This window comes from Cygnus atratus, chromosome Z (assembly GCF_013377495.2).
Source record: "Cygnus atratus isolate AKBS03 ecotype Queensland, Australia chromosome Z, CAtr_DNAZoo_HiC_assembly, whole genome shotgun sequence".
In the NCBI taxonomy this organism is placed as follows: Eukaryota; Metazoa; Chordata; class Aves; order Anseriformes; family Anatidae; genus Cygnus; species Cygnus atratus.
In genome coordinates, this window is record NC_066396.1 from 21,943,371 (window position 1) to 21,951,480 (window position 8,110).

Here is an 8,110-nt window from a genome sequence, read left to right on the forward strand (position 1 = left end):
GCCCTGTGCCAGGGCTCCCATCTCTAGCAAATCACTCACTCCAGTCATACATATCCTTGCATCCCTGACAGAACTGAGGTGGTATTTCCACACCAAGCATCCAGCAGCAGCTCTAGTAACCACCTCTTTGAATTTGCAACAAGTCCTAAGAAATATACACTACTCTGGATTTAAAGCCAGCGAGTGACTCTTTTTGCCAGCTTCACCTCTCTCCTAAATGAGTGACCCCTGAGAGGCAAGATTAAAAATTGTTTCATTAACACATCAGAGAAGAAAGCTCACCCATCAGGAAGGACAGTCACAAGAATAGTGCAGGCACCCTTCCCTGACACAAAGCATGCCGCCTTTGGATAAGAATGATGCAAAGCAGCCCATGTCTTGGCCTAGGCCACAGGCTGCCTGCTGCCAGGGACCTGTGTTGCACAACCTTATTCCTAGTTTTAAAAAACTTCCAATTTAGACTGCAATATTCATGTGTTATCCCCTGATTCTGCTTACACTAAAGTTCAGGACAGCTCACACCAAAGTTCAGGGCTTAATACTCAAAGATGATCAGAGGGCTGGAGCACCTCTCCTGTGAAGACTAACAGAGCTGGGGTTGTTCAGCCTGAAAAAGAGAAGGTTCCAGGGTGACCTTATTGCAGCTTTTCAATACTTAATGGGGGCTTATAAAAAGATGGAGAGTAACTTTTTGCTTTGGCAGACAATCACAGGACATGGGGGAATAGTTTAAAAGAGGGGAGAGTTACATTAGGTGTTAGGAAGAAATTATTTTCTCAGGGGGTGGTGAAGCACTGGAACAGGTTGCCCAGAGAAGCTGTAGATGCCCCATCTCTGGAAGTGTTCAAGGCTAGGTTGAGCAACCTGGTCTGGTGGGAGTTGTCCCTGACCATGGTGGCAGGTTTGGAACTAGATGATCTTTAAGGTCACTTCCATTCCAGTCCAGGCCATTCTATAATTCTATGATTCTATGATTCTATAAGTAGTATGAGGTTCTCAATATTAGCAATTGTAAATTCCATCAGGCAGACAGATTTTATGCTGTATGAATTATCCATCCAAATACACATTGGTCACTGTGGTGGTTTTACTCGAGTGGGTGGCCGAGCTCCACCACAACCGCTCTCTTACTCCCCCTCCTCAAAGAGGAACAGGGAGAAAATACGATAAAAAAGGCTCAAGGGTTGAGATAAGGATGAGAAGATCACGCAGTAATTATTGTGACGGGCAAAACAGACTCAGCATAGGGAGATAGTAAGATTTATTGCCTGTTACTAACAAGCTAGAGAAGCGAGAAACAAAGGAAAGAAACCAAAAGCACCTTCCCCTCCATCCACCCTCTTCCACCTCCTCCCCCTGAGCGGTGCAGGGGAATGGGGGAATGGGGGTTATGGTCAGTCTATAGCACTTCGCCGCCACTGCTCCTTCTCAGTTACTCTCGTCCGCTGTGCTGTGGGGTCCCTCGCACGGGATGCCGTCCTTCCCAAACTGATATGGCATGGGCTGCCCACAGGCAGCAGCTCTTCAAGAACTGCTCCATATATGGGTCCGTACCACGGGGTCCATCCCTCAGGAGTGAACTGCTCCAACCTGGATCCCCTACGGGCAGCAGCTCCTGCCAGGTCACCTGCTCCTGTGTGGTCTCCTCTCCACGGGCTACAGGTCCGGCCTGGAATCTGCTCCAGCAGGGGTCTTCCACAGGCTGCAGTCTCCGTCAGTGCAGGTCCACCTGCTCTCCTCCATGGGCTGCAGGGTGGAACCCTGCACCACCGTGGTACTCCATGGGCTGCAGGACGACAACCTGCTTCAACATGGTCCTCACCACAGGCCGCAGGGGACTTCTGCTTCGGCGCCTGGAGCACCTCTCCCCCTCCTTCTTCACTGACCTTGGTGCCTGCAAGGCTGTTCATCACTCCTCTCACTCTCTGAGTTGCTGTGAGGAGCAGTGTTTTTTTTTCCCTGTTTTAAATATGTGCTCACAGAGGCGCAAAACAACATCACTTATTGGCTCAGCTCTGGTCAGCAGTGGGGCCCTTAACATGGGGAAGCTTCTAGATCCTTCTCACAGAAGCCACCCCTATGGCCCCCTGCTACCAAAACCTTGCCACGTAAACCCATTACAGTCCCTTAAAACAGTTTTAATTCATTAAGCCATGTTTAGCTACAAAGTTAATATAATAAGGTTCACCTCACCTGAATTCTGAATTCACCCTATACTCTAATCATCAGCTGTAGGAAGAAAACATGGGAGACATAAGATTGACTTTGGCTAGATGTATTAACCTCCTTGAAAATTTAATTTGAACTGTTTTGTGCTTATGTGGTTATGTACATAACCTCCCTCTATTCCTTCTGTGCTATACTGCTTTCTAATTTTTCAAGGCTTTGTCCAAATTACCTTGCTATGAGTAGCTGGAGGGAAAACTTGTAATGACTCTCATCTTAGAATAATCCTGCCCTTTAAAGCCATTCCCAACAGTCACTCTTTTCTGTCTCTTGAACTAATGAAACAGAAAAAAATGACTTAAAAATTCTCCAGCAACAGTGGCTATAGCCCATCAGTTAGATGCCTTCATAGGGTTCAGGCTACCAAATATTTATGAATATGGTACAGCCCCCTACTTCATGAGTAAAGTGTTATTCAGCAGGTACCTGGGTAGGAGCACTCAGACCTGCATAGCTTCTTTCCTTTTGTAAAAGGGGGAACACCTAAAGTTAGAATCCCCAGATGAAGTACTGACAGCTGCCCACTGCCCTTACATGATCCCCCCCTTGGTCCTTCACATCTACCTGTAAGTCCTCTGGCAGGTCCAGATCCTCTGCAGCAGATCTCTGCTTATACAAAGTTTTAAGAACTGAATCTTGCAAGACTGACATACCTTGAAAGAAGCTGACTGGTCTGAATGTCTATGCAGTCCTGCTGATAAGTAAATACCACTCTGCGGGGAAAGGACAGCATCTTCCAATCTAACCAATGAGCTAAAAAAATATACAAGGAAAAGTCAGCAAGTCCATTAGAGACCCAAAGCTGGATTCAGCAATCAGTGAATAACACACTACATGTATGCCACATCATTTCTGTAGGAGTTGGTACAGAACTGAAAAATCTCTTTAGAAAAAGCAATGTACTTCTTTCCCAGTGCAGCAGGAACAAACACCCTCTTTTCTCCAATAAGAAGTTGTTGGTAGCCATTTTTCACATGGACTAATCAAAATTTCAGCACCTTGTAAACCCCTCTGCCATCCTGCTTCTCAGCAAGCTTGTTTTGTTCTGTGGCAATCTCCAGAGGAGGAAAAGTTTCAGGGCTTCCCATCAGTCTTCTGTTTTGGGGCAGGGACTCCTAGTGCTAGGAGGACAAGCTTTGACAGAATGGCTCAGGGAGGAGGTCAGGACTGGGTGCAGGAGAGGTGGCACTGTGCATCCTGCTCTCACAAGCAGCCTTTGACCCTTCCTTAACATGAATGCTTGTTTTTCCTTTGAACAATTTAACATAATGGCACATTGGTCATGTTTGAAATTTAGAGAAGGACTGACTTTCATGTCATTACCTTGGTGCAACTCAGTGACAGCCCCAATGAAGTCAGTTATGTTCACTTTCTATGGAATCAAAATAATGAAAGTTAGCAACATTTTCCTCAGTCTCCCTGCACCAAAAATCCCATCCTGATAAAGAAGAAGCTGCCTTTCATCCTTGAAGAAGACAGAATGATCCTTTTAAATGTATCACGATTGTCCCCATGAGAACTTCACAAGTGTTTCAGGATTAAAGATTTCCTATTAAAACAAAAATTGCCATGTTCTCCAAGGAAACCACCTGGACTAAGTTAGGGGATATATCCCAGGATTCTGATTTGTCTTACTGCTTGTCACTGACATTGTGCTGATAGAAGCTTCTTGGTCAATAAACCATTAGTAAATATATATATATATGTTTGTAGTTTCTAGCTTCTGCTGAGCAATTAAGTTCCATCTGGAAAAGGCATTTGATATGCACTGCTTATTCAGAGGAAGATGGGTGCCACTAAGCTTCTGAGTCAAAGCATGGAATTTATTTCTCAGCTTAGTATGCTACATTATATATATAACGTATGACTTCTCAAGTTCTATGCAGCCATTGCATTCAGGTTGTCCCTTGCAACCTGAGTATTTCTATGACAAGGAAGCAAAAATCCAGAACAGTTCAGAAACAGTGCATAGGATGTCTTTTTCAATGATTTTCACTTGTTTTGTTGATCTGACTAAATTTTAAAACAAAACAGTTCAGTCTCTATTATATTTTTAATTAATGTGGGCAATAGAGTATTCACATACTTAAAATAGACTAATCCCATGACTGTCCCATCACAGTCAGGTCCTAAGAGAAGAGAGGACCTCTCAATACATTTTTCTAGGGATGCTGGCTCCTGAGAACCACCTTCAAGCTAAGTACAAGAACCAAAACAGGTTCCCTGCTCCAAGCACTCTACAGCTGCTGAGTATACTGCAACCTACCCTAAGAAGGATTTCCTAACCACTGAGTATAGGGAGAGATACAGGCCTTGTAATTTGTATTCTGGTATCTTCAGAAAACAGCTCTCAAAACCGTACTAAAGTAATATACAAATGCAGACACTAACATCAGAAGATGTTCCCGTCTCAAACAGCTTGCAAACTGCATAGCTTAGGCTGAGTATTGGAGGAAAGGGATACAGCAGACAAGCAGAGAAAACATAACAGCAACTCACTAATATCACTTTTTTTTTTTCTTTTTTCTCTGCAGTTCTTTTGTTTCTGTCCCAAAACAAGCTTCTGATTGGCCAAAAGCATGTGACCACAGAGTAGACTCTTAAGCTTTTAGCATTCCTTGCATTACGGTTGTTTGGGTGGAGGAAGAGAAAGAGAAGGTTGTTGCTTGCTTTCTCTCTCAACTTTTCTCCTCTGCTGTTAGCACTATTTCCTTCATTTGAAATTGCCTGGAGAGTGTATCCAAACAGCTGAGAGCCCACCAGCAGAGGGACATAATCTATTCACAAATAAAATGGAGAAAGAAGCATATTAGAAGCGAGGTGAAAAATTATCGAGCATGCTGTTTACAAGAAATACTGAGTAGGAAATGAGTGAGAAAAATTATAAAGTACAAGGTCATTGTAGACCTCAACTGAGAACATAGGTGTGCTAATGAAAAGTACAGGTGACATAATATTAGGAGCCATTATCAATGCAAAGCAAGATTGCAATATGCAGAAATTACTATTTGACCTCAAGGTCAAGGGTAATAGAGACTGATCTAATGAATTCATACAAGGTACAAAATAATATAAATGTAAAAATAACGGGAAGAGCTTCTCCTCTAAGCTCACAGATGATCATTTGGAAATAACAAAGACATGTTAGCTGGTGCCAGACTCTCTATTATACAATCAGTATAATGCAGCCATGAAACAAAGCAAATGCTCTCCTAGGATACACCAGGAAATATATTTCCTAAGAGAATTATTAATGCTATTGTAGCAGACATTAGCTGCAGCACTTCTTTAATTTTGTGTACCGTGTCAGTTATGAATGTGAAGATTAACTCAAGCTAGCAGAGATACATGGAATGGCCACTGGGGTGCAAACAAGACAAAACAAGGCTGGCCTGCTTAATCTCCTAGAGAAAAAGCTGAAAAAAAAATGTGACTGATCTATAAATACATTGAATGGATAAACACAAGTGAAAGAGAAAAACTATTTGAAAAGAAGGATAAAGCTGGCATTAAGAAATTGATAAAACTGCCATGGATAACAGTAAATTCACCCCAAAAAGGAGACTGCAAAACTGCATGAAGTGCTGCTTATAAGCAAGCTGCTTGATATCAGCAGGAACGGTATGATATGTGAGAGGGAGACAGACAGGACAGCACAGGAAGGGTGACTGTGTAAATTCCGTTGGACAGATGTAGTAAATTTCTTTTGAAATGGTAGCATGGCAGAATATCATAAAAACATTAAGAAGGGGCTTCTGAAGATCATCTAGGCCAATAACTACTCAAACATTACCACAAACATCAGGCTAGCCACACTAAATAAGCAAATTCCCTTGCAGAGGTATCTCAGCATTTCTCAGAAAAATAGGAAGATCTTGGCTCTAAGGAAATTAATTAATATTTTTTTTTTCTCAAAACAGCATTCTTAATAGTGGAATAATTCTTCCAGTCACATTCCAAAATATGATGGATGCAAAACCAAATTTCTGTGATCTTCTTCCTATCCCACAGTATGGGATGGGATAGCATGTTTGTCAGTATCATTACATAGTAGGGACCAGTGCCAATCTCAGCCATTCACAAGAAGTTCCTACATAAATGGCTTGTAATCCAGGACCTAGGCCCAGCCAGTACCTTCCCAAGAGCCAAGGTAGGCACTTTATCACCATTTTTACCTTGATTCAGCAACACCCACCACCACTCAAAGGAAACTCTATAAATTCTTCAGGAAATAAAAAAAAAAAAAAAAAAAAAGTGTGTGGGGTATATTTTACCTGTCAATTTTGAATATTGAAAGTCAATAATAAATATTGAAAATATTGAAAGTCAATAATGTACTATGCCAAGAAAATTTCCTCTTCACTAAATAAATAAATAAATAAAAATAGAAAAGATTTGCCAGATTACTTCAGAATGCTTGTCCCTTACTGTTAATTTGCTTTGGCATTTTTCTGGGTAATTTTACAAATAGGAGTCTTGCTGGAGGAAAAAAAGAAAGGGGGGGGGGGGAAATATGTGAAATTCATAATACCTCATCACTGTTGATTATTCTTGTTTCATGAGCCCTTTCAAATTAAGCTCAGAGGTTTTATAAATTGGATTTTCCCAGTTTGCTCTTCATTCCTGCAATGCAACTGTCAGTGATGAGTTGAGCCAGGCTAAAAAGATTAAGAGAACTAAGATTTGCTCCAAATTTGTGAAATCTATTAGCTTAAAATAAAAGTTTGTCACTAAACATCTAGGCAGAGAAGCTCCTCAGTTGCCCCTCTAGTTTATGTTAATTTCCCAAGACAACTGGACTTGCTGCACTCAGTCTCAAGATGCTGGATGCAGGCCAACTCATAACACATGAATTTTATTTATTTATTTATTAACATTTTTTGCCCATTATTTGTTAATAACAAAATTTAGAAACAATTGCCCACATTTGTCTGATCATCTGCTGGTGTCAGGCATCCAAAAGTAATCTTCCCAGAGTGGGCTGCTGCAGACAAACCATTTGCCTTTGTCCAGACAAGGTGAGGCTGCTCTTTGAAGCCAGTCCAGGAGCTGGTCCTTGGGGCTGCAGCAGTAATGGCACTGGTTGCAGAATACAAGCTAGCCAGAGTCAGCAGCTGGGGAGCTCCACTCACAAGGGGACCAAGGAAGCCAAGAAATGGAGTGAAGATGCACCATTTACCCTGAGCACTGCAGTGCTTTGTAAATTGGCAGCTCACAGCCCTGGGCACCATACTGCTCTGTGCAGGGAGGGATGCCAGAGTCCCCAGGCACCAAGATGGGGGCTGCAATGAGAATGGGGGTTATCAACCAAGCTCCAAACAGGGGGTTCTCTGCAGAAAACTATTCTGACTCAAAGCAAAATTTTCCCTAATTAGAGTTTTGTTTCAGCATTTCATAACAAAGTTGGGACTGATGACAGCATTAAATTTTTCCAATCTGAAGGCTGACAGAGGAAGTAAATGTGATTAGAAATTGAATTTTCTATCACAAAAACATGCGGACAAAGAAAGTTACACACGTTCAATGTATTTCTTGTAGACAATAAATTTGTTCTCAAAGCTTCTTCAGTTATTCAAATACTGAATACTCAAACACTATCATGTGAGAGTGTGAAGAACCAGCAGGGAATGTTATTTTAGCCTGAAATTAGGTAAGATACTTAATAAGTTAAGAAAGCAGCTTTATTCTTATAATCTTTGTATAATTTACATCTAGAGCCCTTCGTTGCTCTGTTTTGGTTTTCAAAATTTAAAGAGACATTTCCCATGCTGTCTGCTACCTGCTGTGGTGCAATCTCTTGATTTGCATGAATGAATCCTGACACATTTTGGAGTCCATGACTATCTTAAGCAGCACACAAGTTCAGTTTATGTATGAGAAGCTT